The sequence below is a fragment of the Pseudochaenichthys georgianus genome, chromosome 14 (genome assembly GCF_902827115.2).
Source record: "Pseudochaenichthys georgianus chromosome 14, fPseGeo1.2, whole genome shotgun sequence".
Taxonomy (NCBI): domain Eukaryota; kingdom Metazoa; phylum Chordata; class Actinopteri; order Perciformes; family Channichthyidae; genus Pseudochaenichthys; species Pseudochaenichthys georgianus.
In genome coordinates, this window is record NC_047516.1 from 3,347,397 (window position 1) to 3,367,053 (window position 19,657).

At 43.7% G+C, this 19,657-nt stretch overlaps 5 non-coding genes across 5 annotated transcripts; all 5 read left to right on the forward strand.

Moving 5' to 3' along the window:
- The first annotated feature begins 9,219 nt into the window (after positions 1 to 9,219).
- trnav-cac (transfer RNA valine (anticodon CAC)) lies at positions 9,220 to 9,292 on the forward strand. The gene has a single exon. It is a non-coding gene; the product is annotated as a tRNA-Val (tRNA).
- A 2,876-nt stretch (positions 9,293 to 12,168) lies between these two features.
- Positions 12,169 to 12,241, forward strand: trnav-cac (transfer RNA valine (anticodon CAC)). The gene has a single exon. It is a non-coding gene; the product is annotated as a tRNA-Val (tRNA).
- Positions 12,242 to 13,090: 849 nt separating this feature from the next.
- Positions 13,091 to 13,163, forward strand: trnav-aac (transfer RNA valine (anticodon AAC)). The gene has a single exon. It is a non-coding gene; the product is annotated as a tRNA-Val (tRNA).
- Positions 13,164 to 16,851: 3,688 nt separating this feature from the next.
- trnav-cac (transfer RNA valine (anticodon CAC)) lies at positions 16,852 to 16,924 on the forward strand. The gene has a single exon. It is a non-coding gene; the product is annotated as a tRNA-Val (tRNA).
- A 2,624-nt stretch (positions 16,925 to 19,548) lies between these two features.
- Positions 19,549 to 19,621, forward strand: trnav-aac (transfer RNA valine (anticodon AAC)). The gene has a single exon. It is a non-coding gene; the product is annotated as a tRNA-Val (tRNA).
- Positions 19,622 to 19,657: the final 36 nt, after the last annotated feature.

The window sequence follows — 19,657 nt, forward strand, 5'->3', positions numbered from 1 at the left end:
GCTCGGCAGGCTCGTCAGTCCCCTCCTGCTCCCTGGCTAAATGACGCACTGCGTGCTAATAGAACCGTCCTTAGGGCAGCAGAGCGGAAATGGTGGAAATCCAAACACCGTGACGACCTCCTAACCTATCAGGCTCTCCTCTCCTCTTTCTCTGCTTCCATCTCTCAGACAAAAAGCACTTTCTTTCAAGATAAGATCCAATCTTCCTATTCCAATCCTAAAAAACTATTTTCCATCTTCTCCACCCTCTTGGATCCTCCCAAAGCCCCTTCCCCCTCCTCCCTTCTGTCAAGCGACTTTGTTAACCACTTTGAAAAAAAAGTTTACGACATTCGCTCTTCTTTTTCTGACTCACCCCTACTCACCGCCGGATCACCTGAGCCACCTTCAACCGGCACACTAACCTCCTTTTCCCCTCTCTCTCCAAGTGAGGTTCTTACCCTCATTACCTCTGCACGCCCCACCACCCGTCCTCTGGACCCTATCCCTTCAAACCTCCTTCAGACTATCGCTCCTGATATTCTACCGTTTCTCACCCATTTCATCAACACTTCTCTAACTTCTGGTCACTTTCCAAACAGTCTCAAGGAGGCAAGAGTAAACCCTCTCCTAAAGAAACCCACTCTCAACCCGTCTGATGTTATAAACTACAGGCCTGTCTCTCTCCTCCCGTTCCTGTCTAAAACACTTGAACGCGCTGTCTTTAAACAACTCTCCTGTTATCTCCATCAGAACAACCTTCTGGATCCGCACCAGTCTGGTTTCAAGGCAGGTCACTCCACAGAAACTGCTCTCATTGCTGTCACTGAAGAACTGCACACTGCTAAAGCAGCCTCCCTCTCCTCTGTCCTCATCCTGTTGGACCTGTCTGCTGCATTCGACACGGTGAACCATCAGATCCTCCTTCGCACTCTCCAAGAACTTGGAGTTTCAGGCTCTGCACTTTCCCTCCTCACCTCATACCTCAAAGACCGCACCTACAGGGTTACTTGGAGAGGGTCTGAGTCCGACCCTTGTCAATTAACTACAGGGGTCCCTCAGGGCTCTGTTCTTGGTCCTCTCCTCTTCTCCCTGTACACAAACTCGCTCGGATCTGTCATTAGCCCGCATGGTTTTTCATACCACTGCTACGCTGACGACACCCAATTAATTCTGTCCTTTCCCCGCTCAGAGACCCAGGTCGTCGCACGCATCTCTGCTTGTTTAGCTGACATCTCTCAGTGGATGTCCGCTCATCATCTCAAGCTCAACCTTGACAAAACTGAAGTGCTTTTCCTTCCGGGAAAAGATTGTCCCTCTCTTGACCTGACTATCAACATCGGCCCCTCTGTTGTTTCCCCGACTCAGACTGCAAGGAATCTGGGTGTTATCCTAGATAACAACCTGTCCTTCACTGCAAACATCGCTGCTACAACCCGCTGCTGCAGATACACGCTTTTCAACATCAGGAAGATACGCCCACAGCTGACCCAGAAATCGACGCAGGTTCTGGTCCAGGCTCTCGTCACCTCACGCCTAGACTACTGCAACTCCCTCCTGGCTGGTCTACCTGCATGTGCCATCCGACCTCTGCAGCTCATCCAGAATGCAGCGGCTCGTCTGGTCTTCAACCTTCCTAAATGTTCCCACACCACGCCGCTCCTCCGCTCCCTCCACTGGCTTCCGGTAACTGCTAGAATCCACTTCAAGACACTGGTACTTGCGTATCATGCTGCGAATGGATCTGGCCCTTCCTACATCCAGGACATGGTTAAACCGTACACCCCAGCACATGCACTACGCTCTGCATCAACCAAATGACTCGCTGCACCCTCGCTGCGAGGGGGACCCAAGTTCCCATCAGCAAAAACACGTGGGTTTGCTATCCTGGCTCCAAAATGGTGGAATGAGCTCCCCATTGAAATCAGGACCGCAGAAAGCTTACACACCTTCCGGCGCAGACTGAAAACTCATCTCTTTCGACTCCACTTCGAGCGATAGAATGACTAACAAAGAACTGCTAACAGAGCACTTATATACTAATAAAGGACTGGCTTAGCCAGTTGAGCAGCACTTGAAACGATTGGCTCTTTGAAACCTGATGTTCTTATATGATTCTGTTTTCCTCAAGGTTGTGTCTTCCTGGTCGAATGTACTTATTGTAAGTCGCTTTGTGTAAAAGCGTCAGCTAAATGCAATGTAATGTAATGTAATTTATTCAAAAACAGAAATATTAAAAATAGAACAACAAATATATAAAAAACATTGAAACCACTTAGTATGCAACTTAGTAGACCCAGGAAGTGGCGTGTGCATGTGTGTATGTGAGGGTAGGTTAGGGCTTCCTTTTGTCTGCAATCCATCGGCCCCTTTCAGCATCACAGAAGTCCGACTGCTGGAAGTCCGGCCACGTCATCTCCTTCTCCATGCCCTGTGCATTATACAAGGAGAAGACTCTGGAGGGGCAGTAGATGTACTTCCCTGGAACCCCTGGGAAGTATGCATGGGTATGAGGGCTGTCGGGACCCTGCTTCAGGGGTTGGTGACAAAACCTGCAGCGACGGCCTGTTGGCAGCTGCACAGGCCGACAGTATGTTCCCCCTCTGACGCCACTGGTGGGGCAGGCTTCCTGGAGCACAGGTACTTCCTCAGATCCTTAATTTCCTGGAAGCTCCTGGCGTAGTCCAGAAACGACAGCAGGCTGTCCTTGCTAGGCCCTTGGGGGTTGAAGGTCCCACCTCTCTCCTCCTCGTCCACCAGGTAGAGGGTGTAGCCGAAGTCATTCTCTAGGAGCCACCTGTACAGTTTCCCCTTATACTTTCCGAACTGTAGCACCTACTCCCCCATCACCTCGAGTCGGTCGGATACATCCCCTCCCCTCTGAAGGACCTCAGTGAGAGCATTTTTCCTCACATGCTCATGCTTCTGAGCGGCAGACTTGTCCTGAAGGGAAGGATTTTTTTTAATTATCATACCCTCCTCTGAAGGGTCCTGTCTCAGGTGGCCAGATGGAGCCTTCCTGAAAGACACTGTCATCTTTCCTGGGAAGAATATGGTTTTCTTCATTATCTCCTGCACACAGCAAAACACAATGCAACATATATATTAAGAAGTGCACAAATCATCATACTGTTATATTAGCAGAGTTATTCATTTCATTCATTCACGTTAACCAGGATTTGTATAGGTGACACATGTTATATGAGTGAACTCACTTTATTTCATGTTTACATTAATTGGGATTTGTAATGACTAGGTAACAACTTCTCTATTACATGAACAGCCAGACTGAAAAGCAGATGGGTAACATCTTTAGCCATAAAATAATAACAAAAGTATAATAGAAGATAGCAAAACAAAAGTTTTAAGACTGAATACTGTAGTATTTACCCGATTAAAATGTACTGTAGTAAGTAGAGCTGCAGCAATGAAAAGAGTGAAATGATGCAGTATTTTGGATCAGTGTTAACAAGATACACCTGTAAAACACATTTGACAGCTATGTTGCCATGTGTAATGAGTAATAAATCAGCTGCTGTTAAAGCTGACATTTACTGTAAATACATGACGATAGCATTAGCTAACAAAAGTTACAGTACCGCAGCGCTAACAACACACAGTTAAAGACAAACTAACAACTAACAACTATTGCAAAAACAGTGTAACAATATCATAAGTGTTAATTCAGTCGTAGAAAAATAAGCCCCACTTACGTTTGATAAGTTTAACGTGATGTTAGAACTAGAAGTCGAATTGTGTCGCTAATGTCGTCTCTCTATCTGTAAGATGCTGCTGCTGTTGCTCCGTCTCTCTCACTCTGTCACTGGAAACGGGTCTCCTTACTTCTACCAAAAGGGTGCAACAGCGCCCCCAATTTCTCGCTTGTGGCCAGAAATATATTGCAGTCACAGTGTAAGAACTACCATAGAGAATGAATGGGAAAAGTTAAGAGAGTTAGTCCTTACTATAGAGAGGCGAAGTCCCTCCCTTTCCGGGAGCCTCCATGGGACCCCGGAAGCGTAAAATTATACATTGAAGTCAATGGAGAGAGAAAGGTTATCTTTTGATCCCGTTTGAATTGTGCCACGAATGACACATATGATGTTTGTCAATTTAAAAGAATATTTTGCAATTCAAAAAAATTAAAATGTGTCGTAAAACTGTGAAGTTACACATTTTTTTGTGTGAAACCGCTGAGTGAACTACAGGTCTCTTGGTCTCGCACAATACGCGTCACCATCACAAAGATGGCCGTCACGTTAGCAAATGTCACCTGTTTCTTTCAGAATGAGAATAAAAGTATAAAACGAGGTGACTACAAGTCTGGACACGTTGAGAGCTGTACATACACGAAAGGGGAGTTATTCGGTTCTGTAAGAGCAGCGGGACCGGCTTTACAAGATGTTGGTGAGTAATATGAGTGCAATGTGTAACGTTAATGTCAGCTAGCTAACATTAGCTAACAAGGTACACTAACGTGTTTTGTTTCAGTAACTAGTGTTCTCCTTTAGAACTTCGTGGTCTCTGTGTATGCTGTGGATAACATTAGTGTTCACAAGAACAAGGTATACTCCCGTGTTTTGTTTTAGTTGCTCTTCAGATTGAAACGGCCAGTTTTATATCGACTATACTGTATGTGTGATCTCCTTTTACATCTCGTTGTGTCATTTGAGTTTATTTGCTGTGTGTAGATTCAAGGGTTTTGGTTATCTTGTCAATTTGTTTGGTTATCCAGGCACAGCTGTGTGTGACTCCCTCGGGTACACTGGTATGTGTTTTCCTAATGTAGAGAGCATTGATTAATTAATAAACTACACACTGAGTCTAGATCCTGACCAAGTCCTTTTTTATTGTTGATCAAATGTTTTTCAAAAATGTATTCATACACATTTAGAAAAATACAATGTACAATCACAACCAGTACAACACACATTACAAAAAATACAGAAAAAACAAACAATAACAACAATCAGACAAAACTATGGAAAAATAACCCCTCCCACCCCAGATCCGGACCATCCTTGTATTATTGCTCATTCAATCTATTATAGCATGCTAACAAACATGGTACTTTCTTTATTTGTACAGATCTGCATGGGAGGCGATGGCGCGATGCAGAGCGCTGTCTGTGATTGTGCACGGGGGATGTACAAATGCAGCCACGCTGCAGCATTGGCAATATGTGCCATGTGGCAGATCGCTCCACAGATGTTGAGTGCCAGTGGAGGAAGCCTGGCACTTCCAAAGTAGTCCAGCCGGTGTCTCAACTCTACCAACAGTGAGAGGAGACATACAACCCACTGGCCAGAGACATCGCCACTCAGGATGTAGACTGGTTCAGGTCTGCACTGAGGGGCGCACAGTGTGGCATGGCTTTTGTCACCTGAGCTAGAGCCGCGGCCTCAACATCAGGCCATTGTCACCGTGCCGGAGCTGGTGAAGGGGGTCGGGGGCTTGAGGCAATTCTTGCCTCAATGCGACTGAGCAGAGACCAGCAAGCTGCCATCCAGACAGCCACCGGAGGACAGCGGACAAAGTGGCAGTTACACAGGCGGGGCAGGTTGACAGCCAGCAAGTTTGGTTCTGTGCTGCGGTCGGGACTTTCATCCACTCCATGCGCGTCCCTCATGAAGAGGGTGCTCGGGGAGTACAACTTGGACGGAGTCATGGCTGTCAACTGGGGGGTTGTAAACGAGGCCGAAGCGGTGAAGGCTTTTGTGCAGGCCTATCAGGAGACAGTGTTCGAGTCTGGTCTCTTTGTGAGTGAGTCGGTGTTTTGGGAGCATCCCCCGATGGACTTGTGCAGCCATCTGCCCTGCTGGAGGTGAAGTGTCCACCATCATTATATAGGATATATATATATTTGTATACATATCTGTAAATTGTATAATTTTATTTGATTTAAAAGTATTTTTGATCTCTGTCTATAAACACAAACTGAGTAAGATTGACAATAAAGTTGACTTTGAAAAATATATATATTCTTTATGAAAATAGTTGACTGTTGGAGAAATGAATCCAAATGAAACGTTGGACTGAACTACAACTACGCCTTTAAATCTCTACGGACTGTTTTTCAGTGGGATGGCAAGTTCCTATCTTTAAACATTTATTAGTTTTTTCTCAGAACAGATTTGATTTTCTGAAGTTAATTTAACTTAACCATGTAAGGTCATTATTAAAAAGGTACAATCAATTTGTTTAGGGTTGAATAAAATAATGATAAACATTTCATTTGGATAATTTACTGACAGAATAAGAAACTCAATGATGCTCTACTCACCTGTTCCTTTTTATAAAGTGAAACAGTTGAAACGATAGATTTTAGTAAACTTAAAAACAACCTTCTCCAAAAGCTATCAAGGAATATACCTAATACTTGTTTTAGAACTTTATTACATATTTTTATATAAATAGTTTGAGTGATCCATAATTGACAGAAGCTTGTGTTTACACTGACCTGTCACTCATATATTAATGTCTTTGTAACTTCAGTAAACCACGACCTCACTCATTTCTTTCATCACGGTTCAGTAAACTAAGTGACACATGAACCAGTTTAATCATTATAATAACGTAGGATTGCAACTCTTTGAAACTGTAGGTGGCTCTTAAAAGAGCCGTTGTGTTTGGGTGTGCTGGTCTCAGGTCAGTCTAAGCCCTCTCTCGCGGATGCGGCGGGCCAGCTGGATGTCCTTAGGCATGATGTTGACCCTCTTTGCTTGGTTCATCTTACTGAGGGGCAGCTACATGGATGTCGGTGCAGTCCACAATCATTGTGCAGTTGAAGGCAGAATTAATGTATTATCGACTCAGAATGAAGCACAACTTCATGTCATACAACACATTGACTTTATTTGTAATTGTGTGAAAACATATGAGCATTGATTAGCAAGCAGGACCTGCAGGAACAGGGCACGGTGATGGATGGAGCTGGGAAGAGAGAAGAATAAAGAAAACAGATCAACTTCATTATCGGATATTAAAAATTCAATTTCAAAACAAGTTGCCGCTCCTACAGTTTTCTAGTATGTAAAGATGATTTCACTTGACCTATGCACAATATCACACTCAATACATGTGTGTCTCTGGGGGGTGCATTGTGCCTTTGATGTATATAAATAATATACCATAACCAAATACTATTACGTACAGTGGAAATCAGGTTGCCAGAGCAGGTCAGTCCAGTGTGCATGTTCCTCAGGGTCTCAGCAGTTACAGGTGAGGGAAAGGAAATAAAAGAGAAAAAGGTCAGTAACAACACTTTGAATAATTATCTCTTTTAATAATGTTCTATCAGTAATCACTCAACTACTGTCTTTCCAACAAACAGATTGACTCACTATCATCACAATGAAACACGTCCAGAAGAATGGACCACAGATGGAAATTAGCTATTCGCTATAATCTGGCATATTGCATCTCTTCTCTTTGCTGAGATTAATGTTTTTGTATGCATGGTCCTTCTATAAATAAATACATGTCATGCAAAGCTGCCTGCCTGCCTTCCTTCCTTCCTTCGACTCTCCCTGAACTGCCTGATCTTTTAATGTTCAATGTTAACCATTTGAGCAGATAGCATTAAGTAGAAAAGATCGCAGATGCTAATCTGCCGTTAGCCTACCTCCCGCCCCCTTAGCACCTGGCGATAGGTTCCTCTTCAAATGTTTCAGAAAATACTTAACATCATGACTACTCTTACTGTTTAACATTTGAGTTCACTTCATGTTAAGGCTAATACAAATGACAAGGCTAAGTAATGTGATGCTAACTAAGGTGCTCGCTACTAGCTATGTAGCTAGCTTGACTGTGTTCCATGCACAACATGTGTATTACCTGAGATCTCTGATCCAGCGACTCCTGGTCCTTTCATCAGACGGGAAGTGATAGAACGAGCTATGATCTATAAGTATGATCACTTATGTGATTGCAACCTGGTACAAAGCACACAGGCATCTTGTAAAAGTGAATTTATTTTTAGCAATCTCTTATTTATTGGAGGGAATAAATCAGTTATGAGATCTTCTTCTTCGCTTTAATTACGAGTCGCAACCACTTGGAGCATTATCGCCTGTGACATCACTTATGCGAGCCAGAATGGGATTTGGGATTTGTAGTCTTTGTAGTCGCGTATTTTTCATAGTCTTATATTTCAACAGTTTTACGACAAAATGTGACTTTTTTTACATGGAACTTATTGTTTAAGATTGACAAACATCATATGTGTAGTTCGTGGCACAATTCAAACGGGATCAAAAGATACGTGTTCTCTCTCCATTGAATTCAATGTTAATTTTTCGCTTCCGGGGTCCCATGGGCCGGAAGTAGATGGGCGTGACTTCGCCTCTCTATACCCGCGAAAGGTCCCCGGTTCGAGACCGGGCGGAAACACATTATGTCTTGATTGACTCCACATATACAAAAGATAGCTATCAGCTAAATAGATGAGCGAGGGAGAACTGTTTGAACAATGCCAATATACTGAGAAAAATGAAATGATTCCTATTTCTCTGCTCCTTTCAGACTACGAAGGTGCTGGCCGAACGCTATGGACTTTGGAAAGCGCGAAGAAACGTATAGACACATTGATTTTTGCTAAATACACTTTATTTAAGCATCAGTTTCATCCTCAATGCAGGGCCTGAAACGTTGGAAGTGTCTTTAAAAGTCAGTTTTATGGCTCAAAGGGTGTGCCTTTTTTCGAAGGTGGGCCTTTTGAGTGTCATTAGGCGCTTTCACATCGGAGTACTTTTCCCCCCGAACTAGGTCGATAGGGTGGGGAGATTTGGTTTCACACCAAAAAGGATCTGGAACTTGTCCCTAGTTCGCGTGAACCTTTCACCTCCAGATAGTCCCTGCTAGCGAGGTAGTACTTTCCTGAGGAGGAAATGGTTCGTGGGTTTGTCGTCCTCACTAACAATTTCTGATCGGCTGGGCGAATTGCAAACCACGCCCCGTAAAACTCTGAAAAGTTTTGTGAACCCAAAGTAGAAGAAGAAGAAGTGACGTCAGCGGCTTCGTTTGCCTAATCCTCCCTCAGGGACATATTCCGGTGAGAACGCAATCTACTTGGACAGTTAGAGGGACTAAAGAGTTCGGGGGGAACCATTACCGGGGACCGGCTAAGTACATGGTGTGAAAGCGGCTATAGTATCTTTCGAAGAACTGGTGGAAAACTCGCTCCGACGGGGAATCGAACCTGGCCCTCCGGTTTGACGGGCGGCAAAAGCCCTTTCATCAGTTTCCGTAGTGTAGTGGTTATCACGTTCGCCTCACACGCGAAAGGTCCCCGGTTCGAGACCGGGCGGAAACACATTATGTCTTGATTGACTCCACATATAGAAAAGATAGCTATCAGCTAAATAGATGAGCGAGGGAGGACTGTTTGGACAATACCAATATACTGAGAAAAATGAAATGATTCCTATTTGTCTGCTCCTTTCAGACTACGAAGGTGCTGGCCGAACGCTATGGACTTTGGAGAAAGCGGAAACATAAAAAAAACTAATCTAAATTCATATATGTCATATGTTAGTATGCAACTTAGTAGACCCAGGAAGTGGCGTGTGCATGTGTGTATGTGAGGGTAGGTTAGGGCTTCCTTTTGTCTGCAATCCATCGGTCCCTTTCAGCATCATAGAAGTCCGACTGCTGGAAGTCCGGCCACGTCATCTCCTTCTCCATGCCCTGTGCATTATATAAGGAGAAGACTCTGGAGGGGCAGTAGATGTACTTCCCTGGAACCCCTGGGAAGTATGCATGGGTATGAGGGCTGTTGGGACCCTGCTTCAGGGGTTGGTGGCAAAACCTGCAGAGACGGCCTGTTGGCAGCTGCACAGGCCGACAGTATGTTCCCCCTCTGACGCCACTGGTGGGGCAGGCTTCCTGGAGCACAGGTACTTCCTCAGATCCTTAATTTCCTGGAAGCTCCTGGCGTAGTCCAGAAACGACAGCAGGCTGTCCTTGCTAGGCCCTTGGAGGTTGAAGGTCCCACCTCTCTCCTCCTCGTCCACCTTGTCCATCAGGTAGAGGGTGTAGCCGACGTCATTCTCTAGGAGCCACCTGTACAGTTTCCCCTTATATTGTCAGAACTGTAGCACGTACTCCCCCATCACCTCGAGTCGGTCGGATACATCCACTCCCCTCTGAAGGACCTCAGTGAGAGCATTTGTCCTCACATGCTCATGCTTCTGAGCGGCAGACTTGTACTGAAGGGAAGGATTTTTTTTAATTATCATACCCTCCTCTGAAGGGTCCTGTCTCAGGTGGCCAGATGGACCCTTCCTGAAAGACACTCTCATCTTTCCTGGGAAGAATATGGTTTTCTTATCTCCTGCACACAGCAAAACACAATGCAACATATATATTAAGAAGTGCACAAATCATCATACTGTTATATTAGCAGAGTTATTCATTTCATTCATTCACGTTAACCAGGATGTGTATAGGTAACACATGTTATATTACATGATCAGACAGGCAGACAAACAAACAGAGGGGCAGGTGGGCAGGAAGATTTATTATGTATTGCCCTGTCAATGTGAGTGAACTCACTTTATTTCATGTTTACATTAATTGGGATATGTAATGACTAGGTAACAACTTTTCTATTACATGAACAGACAGACTGAAAAGCAGATGGGTAACATCTTTAGCCATAAAATAATAACAAAAGTATAATAGAAGATAGCAAAACAACAGTTTTAAGACTGAATACTGTAGTATTTACCCGATTAAAATGTAGTGTAGTAAGTAGAGCTGCAGCAATGAAAAGAGTGAAATGATGCAGTATTTTGGATCAGTGTTAACAAGATACACCTGTACAACACATTTGACAGCTATGTTGCCATGTGTAATGAGTAATAAATCAGCTGCTGTTAAAGCTGACATTTACTGTAAATACATGACGATAGCGTTAGCTAACAAAAGTTACAGTACCTCAGCGCTAACAACACACAGTTAAAGACAAACTAACAACTAACAACTATTGCAAACACAGTGTAACAATATCATAAGTGTTAATTCAGTCGTAGAAAAAAAATAAGCCCCACTTACGTTTGATAAGTTTAACGTGATGTTAGAACTAGAATTGTGTCGCTAATGTCGTCTCTCTATCTGTAAGATGCTGCTGCTGTTGCTCCGTCTCTCTCACTCTGTCACTGGAAACGGGTCTCCTTACTTCTACCAAAAGGGTGCAACAGCGCCCCCAATTTCTCGCTTGTGGCCAGAATTATATTGCAGTCACAGTGTAAGAACTACCATAGAGAATGAATGGTAAAAGTTAAGAGAGTTAGTCCTTACTATACCCGGTCCCCGCGCGAAAGGTCCCCGGTTCGAGACCGGGCGGAAACACATTATGTCTTGATTGACTCCACATATACAAAAGATAGCTATCAGCTAAATAGATGAGCGAGGGAGGACTGTTTGAACAATGCCAATATACCGAGAAAAATGAAATGATTCCTATTTGTCTGCTCCTTTCAGACTACGAAGGTGCTGGCCGAACGCTATGGACTTTGGAAAGCGCGAAGAAACGTATAGACACATTGATTTTTGCTAAATACACTTTATTTAAGCATCAGTTTCATCCTCAATGCAGGGCCTGAAACGTTGGAAGTGTCTTTAAAAGTCAGTTTTATGGCTCAAAGGGTGTGCCTTTCTTCAAAGGTGTCATTAGGCGCTTTCACATCGGAGTACTTTTCCCCCCGAACTAGGCCGATAGGGTGGGGAGATTTGGTTTCACACCAAAAAGGATCTGGAACTTGTCCCTAGTTCGCGTGAACCTTTTCACCTCCAGATAGTCCCTGCTAGCGAGGTAGTACTTTCCTGAGGAGGAAATGGTTCGTGGGTTTGTCGTCCTCACTAACAATTTCTGATCGGCTGGGCGAATTGCAAACCACGCCCCGTAAAACTCTGAAAAGTTTTGTGAACCCAAAGTAGAAGAAGAAGAAGTGACGTCAGCGGCTTCGTTTGCCTAATCCTCCCTCAGGGACATATTCCGGTGAGAACGCAATCTACTTGGACAGTTAGAGGGACTAAAGAGTTCGGGGGGAACAAGTACCGGGGACCGGCTAAGTACATGGTGTGAAAGCGGCTATAGTATCTTTCGAAGAACTGGTGAAAAACTCGCTCCGACGGGGAATCGAACCTGGCCCTCCGGTTTGACGGGCGGCAAAAGCCCTTTCATCAGTTTCCGTAGTGTAGTGGTTATCACGTTCGCCTCACACGCGAAAGGTCCCCGGTTCGAGACCGGGCGGAAACACATTATGTCTTGATTGACTCCACATATACAAAAGATAGCTATCAGCTAAATAGATGAGCGAGGGAGGACTGTTTGAACAATGCCAATATACCGAGAAAAATGAAATGATTCCTATTTGTCTGCTCCTTTCAGACTACGAAGGTGCTGGCCGAACGCTATGGACTTTGGAAAGCGCGAAGAAACGTATAGACACATTGATTTTTGCTAAATACACTTTATTTAAGCATCAGTTTCATCCTCAATGCAGGGCCTGAAACGTTGGAAGTGTCTTTAAAAGTCAGTTTTATGGCTCAAAGGGTGTGCCTTTTTTCGAAGGTGGGCCTTTTGAGTGTCATTAGGCGCTTTCACATCGGAGTACTTTTCCCCCCGAACTAGGCCGATAGGGTGGGGAGATTTGGTTTCACACCAAAAAGGATCTGGAACTTGTCCCTAGTTCGCGTGAACCTTTTCACCTCCAGATAGTCCCTGCTAGCGAGGTAGTACTTTCCTGAGGAGGAAATGGTTCGTGGGTTTGTCGTCCTCACTAACAATTTCTGATCGGCTGGGCGAATTGCAAACCACGCCCCGTAAAACTCTGAAAAGTTTTGTGAACCCAAAGTAGAAGAAGAAGAAGTGACGTCAGCGGCTTCGTTTGCCTAATCCTCCCTCAGGGACATATTCCGGTGAGAACGCAATCTACTTGGACAGTTAGAGGGACTAAAGAGTTTGGGGGGAACAAGTACCGGGGACGGCTAAGTACATGGTGTGAAAGCGGCTATAGTATCTTTCGAAGAACTGGTGAAAAACTCGCTCCGACGGGGAATCGAACCTGGCCCTCCGGTTTGACGGGCGGAAAAAGCCCTTTCATCAGTTTCCGTAGTGTAGTGGTTATCACGTTCGCCTAACACGCGAAAGGTCCCCGGTTCGAGACCGGGCGGAAACACATTATGTCTTGATTGACTCCACATATACAAAAGATAGCTATCAGCTAAATAGATGAGCGAGGGAGAACTGTTTGAACAATGCCAATATACCGAGAAAAATGAAATGATTCCTATTTGTCTGCTCCTTTCAGACTACGAAGGTGCTGGCCGAACGCTATGGACTTTGGAGAAAGCGGAAACATAAAAAAAACTAATCTAAATTCATATATGTCATATGTTAGTATGCAACTTAGTAGACCCAGGAAGTGGCGTGTGCATGTGAGGGTAGGTTAGGGCTTCCTTTTGTCTGCAATCCATCGGTCCCTTTCAGCATCATAGAAGTCCGACTGCTGGAAGTCCGGCCACGTCATCTCCTTCTCCATGCCCTGTGCATTATATAAGGAGAAGACTCTGGAGGGGCAGTAGATGTACTTCCCTGGAACCCCTGGGAAGTATGCATGGGTATGAGGGCTGTTGGGACCCTGCTTCAGGGATTGGTGGCAAAACCTGCAGAGACGGCCTGTTGGCAGCTGCACAGGCCGACAGTATGTTCCCCCTCTGACGCCACTGGTGGGGCAGGCTTCCTGGAGCACAAGTACTTCCTCAGATCCTTAATTTCCTGGAAGCTCCTGGCGTAGTCCAGAAACGACAGCAGGCTGTCCTTGCTAGGCCCTTGGGGGTTGAAGGTCCCACCTCTCTCCTCCTCGTCCACCTTGTCCATCAGGTAGAGGGTGTAGCCGACGTCATTCTCTAGGAGCCACCTGTACAGTTTCCCCTTATATTTTCCGAACTGTAGCACGTACTCCCCCATCACCTCGAGTCGGTCGGATACATCCCCTCCCCTCTGAAGGACCTCAGTGAGAGCATTTGTCCTCACATGCTCATGCTTCTGAGCGGCAGACTTGTACTGAAGGGAAGGATTTTTTTTAATTATCATACCCTCCTCTGAAGGGTCCTGTCTCAGGTGGTCAGATGGACCCTTCATGAAAGACACTCTCCTCTTTCCTGGGAAGAATATGGTTTTCTTCATTATCTCCTGCACACAGCAAAACACAATGCACAATATATATTAAGAAGTGCACAATCAATCAATCAATCAATCAATCAATCAATCAATCAATCAATCAATCAATCAATCAATGTTTATTTATATAGCCCAATATCACAAATGTTACATTTGTCTCAGTGGTCTTCACAGTGTGTACAGAATATCAGTATGACAATACGACACCCTCTGTCCTTAGACCCTCACATCGTACAAGGAAAAACTTCCAAAGAAAACCCAGTTTAAAGGGAAAAATGGGAGAAACCTCAGGGAGAGCAACAGAGGAGAGATCCCTCTCCCAGGACGGACAGACGTGCAATAGATGCCGTGTGTAAATTGAAAAGATAATACATTTGCAACATAGGTAGTCCAAATGTTTGGAAATGCATGTGTGTATAATAGGAAGATGAATCCACGAGGATATCCATCCAGGACCACAGCCACGACTCAAGATCCAGCGCTCGCGATCCAGGACACAGGACCGCAGGATCATCCATGACCCCAGCGTATATAGACACCAAAAAGAAAGACATGTGGGGAAGCTGGGTTAATCGGAACATGAGAGACACAGGTATAGACAGAGAGAAGGAAGAAGTAAGATGTCCCCCGACAAACTAAGCCTATATCAGCAAAACTAGGGGCTGAATCTAATCAGCCCTAACTATAAGCTTTATCAAAAAGGAAGGTCTTAAGCGCACTCTTAAAAACGGATAGGGTGTCTGCCGCCCGAACACAAACTGGAAGCTGATTCCACAAATGTGGAGCTTGATAAGAAAAGGCTCTGGCTCCCATTGTACTTTTAGAGATTCTAGGAACAACCAACAACCCTGCATTCTTGGAACGCAATGCCCTAGTAGGAGAGTAGGGTATAATGATAATAATAATAATAATAATAATAATAATCATACCGTTATATTGGCAGAGTTATTCATTTCATTCATTCACGTTAACCAGGATTTGTATAGGTAACACATTTATATTACATGATCAGACAGGCAGACAAACAAACAAACAAACAAACAAACAAACAAACAGAGGGGCAGGTGGGCAGGAAGATTTATTATGTATTGCCCTGTCAATGTGAGTGAACTCACTTTATTTCATGTTTACATTAATTGGGATTTGTAATGACTAGGTAACAACTTCTCTATTACATTATTACATTACATTACATTGCATTTAGCTGACGCTTTTATCCAAAGCGACTTACAATAAGTACATTCGACCAGGAAGACACAACCTTGAGGAAAACAGAATCATATAAGAACATACATGAACAGACAGACTGAAAAGCAGATGGGTAACATCTTTAGCCATAAAATAATAACAAAAGTATAATAGAAGATAGCAAAACAAAAGTTTTAAGACTGAATACTGTAGTATTTACCCGATTAAAATGTACTGTAGTAAGTAGAGCTGCAGCAATGAAAATAGTGAAATGATGCAGTATGTTGGATCAGTGTTAACAAGATACACCTGTAAAACACATTTGACAGCTATGTTGCCATGTGTAATGAGTAATAAATCAGCTGCTGTTAAAGCTGACATTTACTGTAAATACATGACGATAGCGTTAGCTAACAAAAGTTACAGTACCTCAGCGCTAACAACACACAGTTAAAGACAAACTAACAACTAACAACTATTGCAAACACAGTGTAACAATATCATGTGTTAATTCAGTCGTAGAAAAAAATAAGCCCCACTTACATTTGATAAGTTTAACGTGATGTTAGAACTAGAAGACGAATTGTGTCGCTAATGTCGTCTCTCTTTCTGTAAGATGCTGCTGCTGTTGCTCCGTCTCTCTCACTCTGTCACGGAACGTCCACACTACAGCTCCAAAAATAGCTTGGAGCTGGGCGTGTCTGGAGCTTGGGGATTTTATTCAAGCAACACGGCCAACAACCAATCACATGAATCTCCCGCCCCCGACATACAAAGCAAAAACCCCCGGGGATTTTATGCGAGCAATATATATATAAACTCCCCAAACAGGCGAAAACCTACCAGTTTCCCCCACTGTCTCTGCCACCTCCCTCCATGCCTGGTTCCTCCGGTTTGTATCCCGGGAGGTGAAGAGGGTCTGGTCATACAAAACCGGGTGATTCGCTACGGCGATAGTTAGTTTCTCCTCCGACTTTTTTTGAAAATATAGAAATGAACGGCGGGATATCTCTCCCAGCTTAGACGCGGTTTGATTGGCTAGCGCTTCAGCTGTCAGATTTTGGGAAACGGGATTTGATTGGCTGGCGCTGGCTACTCCGGCGTCCAGGCGACCAGAAGTTGAACAATGTTCAACTTCTGGTCGCCTGGGTCGCCTGAGACGCCTCGCTCGGCTACCCACAATTCAGTTCGGCGAAAAAGCGCGGCTACGTGACGTCACCCCATTGAAAGTGAATGGGCAGCTTGGAGCTGCTTGGAGCTTTCGACGCTCTCGACGCTGTAGTGTAGACGGGCCGTCACTGGAAACGGGTCTCCTTACTTCTACCAAAAGGGTGCAACAGCGCCCCCAATTTCTCGCTTGTGGCCAGAAATATATTGCAGTCACAGTGTAAGAACTACCATAGAGAATGAATGGTAAAAGTTAAGAGAGTTAGTCCTTACTATACCCGGTAGAAGGTGGCCCTCCGGTTTGACGGGCGGCAAAGGTCCTTTCATCTGTTTCCGTAGTGTAGTGGTTATCACGTTCGCCTCACACGCGAAAGGTCCCCGGTTCGAGACCGGGCGGAAACACATTTTGTCTTGATTGACTCCACATATACAAAAAATAGCTATCAGCTAAATAGATGAGCGAGGGAGGACTGTTTGAACAATGCCAATATGCTGAGAAAAATTAATTGATTCCTACTCGTCTGCTCCTTTCAGACTACGAAGGTGCTGGCCGAACGCTATGGACTTTGGAGAAAGCGGAAACGTTAAAAAAATTAATCTAAATTCAACACATCTGGAGAGGCATGGTCCTGTAACTTGTATTTCTGATGACATTAATTCCACAATGGTGAGTATTTGTAGTGTTTTTGTTCTATGTTTCTAGAGTAAAAGTAATAAATAGCCTATACATGCCTCCCTCTGAACTTCAACTATAAAGATTTGTATACAGTCCACTGCTACACTTTCTAACTTGTCTAATTAGAGCCTAGGTGTTAATTTTCACATGAAAAGCATGTTGAGTAAAAATGGTTTAGTTGATTTCAGAGCCCTGCTTATCATGGCTTGTGAAATGCAGCGCATGCCAGTTTAATATTGTGAATGTTATTATTGTTGATTTTTGCTAAACAAACTTCTGTTAAGCATCATTTCAGTTTCCCCTTACCCACAAATGCTCATCAATCACTTTGGGTCACATAACTAAAGAAAGAGCGCCCCCGAAATACAGCTTGTGGCCAGAAATATATTACATCCGTAGTGGTAAGAACTACCATAGAGAATGAATGGTAACATGTAAGGGACTTAAGTCTTACTGTTGCCTTGCAAGATCCTAAGGTCTCAGTTTGACTCCGGCTCAGGACGTTCTTTGCCAATCTGCTTTCGTTGGAATACAAATATTTGGATGGGACTCGACTTTAGACCCCAAGATATCATGGTTTGTGAAATGCACAGCATGTAAGTTTAATATCCGTCAAACACGAAGGAGCTGGCTGAATGCTATAGGACCGAACTGTAGCACGTACTCCCCCATCACCTCGAGTCGGTCGGATACATCCCCTCCCCTCTGAAGGACCTCAGTGAGAGCATTTGTCCTCACATGCTCATGCTTCTGAGCGGCAGACTTGTCCTGAAGGGAAGGATTTTTTTTAATTATCATACCCTCCTCTGAAGGGTCCTGTCTCAGGTGGCCAGATGGACCCTTCCTGAAAGACACTCTCATCTTTCCTGGGAAGAATATGGTTTTCTTCATTATCTCCTGCACACAGCAAAACACAATGCAAAATATATATTAAGAAGTGCACAAATCATCATACTGTTATATTGGCAGAGTTATTCATTTCATTCATTCACGTTAACCAGGATTTGTATAGGTAACACATGTTATATTACATGATCAGACAGGCAGACAAACAAACAAACAAACAGAGGGGCAGGTGGGCAGGAAGATTTATTATGTATTGCCCTGTCAATGTGAGTGAACTTGCTTTATTTCATGTTTACATTAATTGGGATTTGTAATGACTAGGTAACAACTTCTCTATTACATGAACAGACAGACTGAAAAGCAGATGGGTAAGATCTTTAGCCATAAAATAATAACAAAAGTATAATAGAAGATAGCAAAACAAAAGTTTTAAGACTGAATACTGTAGTATTTACCCGATTAAAATGTACTGTAGTAAGTAGAGCTGCAGCAATGAAAAGAATCAAATGCTGCAGCATTTTGGATCAGTGTTAACAAGATACACCTGTAAAACACATTTGACAGCTATTTTGCCATGTGTAATGAGTAATAAATCAGCTGCTGTTAAATCTGACATTTACTGTAAATACATGACGATAGCGTTAGCTAACAAAAGTTACAGTACCTCAGCGCTAACAACACACAGTTAAAGACAAACTAACAACTAACAACTATTGCAAAAACAGTGTAACAATATCATAAGTGTTAATTCAGTCGTAGAAAAATAAGCCCCACTTACGTTTGATAAGTTTAACGTGATGTTAGAACTAGAAGTCGAATTGTGTCGCTAATGTCGTCTCTCTATCTGTAAAATGCTGCTGCTGTTGCTCCGTCTCTCTCACTCTGTCACTGGAAACGGGTCTCCTTACTTCTACCAAAAGGGTGCAACAGCGCCCCCAATTTCTCGCTTGTGGCCAGAAATATATTGCAGTCACAGTGTAAGAACTACCATAGAGAATGAATGGTAAAAGTTAAGAGAGTTAGTCCTTACTCTACACTACGGAAACTGATGAAAGGGCGTTTGCCGCCGGTCAAACCGGAGGTCCAGCTTCGATTTCCCGTCGGAGCGAGTTTTTCACCAGTTCTTCGAAAGATACTCTAGCCGCTTTCACACCATGTACTTAGCCGTCCCCGGTACTTGTTCCCCCGAACTCTTAAATCCCTTGAACTGTCCTAGTAGATTGTGTTTTCACCGGAAAAAGCTGTATTTCGGGTTATGTGACCCAAAGTGAATGATGAGTATTTGCGGGTAAGGGGATACCTGAAATGTCATCAGATAAAATTCCGTTTCTGTATTTTATGTATTAGATAGTTGATAATAATCCTTTAAATATCAGTTAAACACAATTGCTTCTTTTTTTTTGTCAAATACAACACTCAAAAATCAAAAATGTACTTCACATGCCTATAATGTGTTCATTAAAGGTCGGTTTTATATTGGTCCTTGAACGCATCACAATCATAGGTTTCCGTAGTGTAGTGGTTATCACGTTCGCCTAACACGCGAAAGGTCCCCGGTTCGAGACCGGGCGGAAACATGTTTTTCTTTCATAACGCTTTATATTTTTACATAA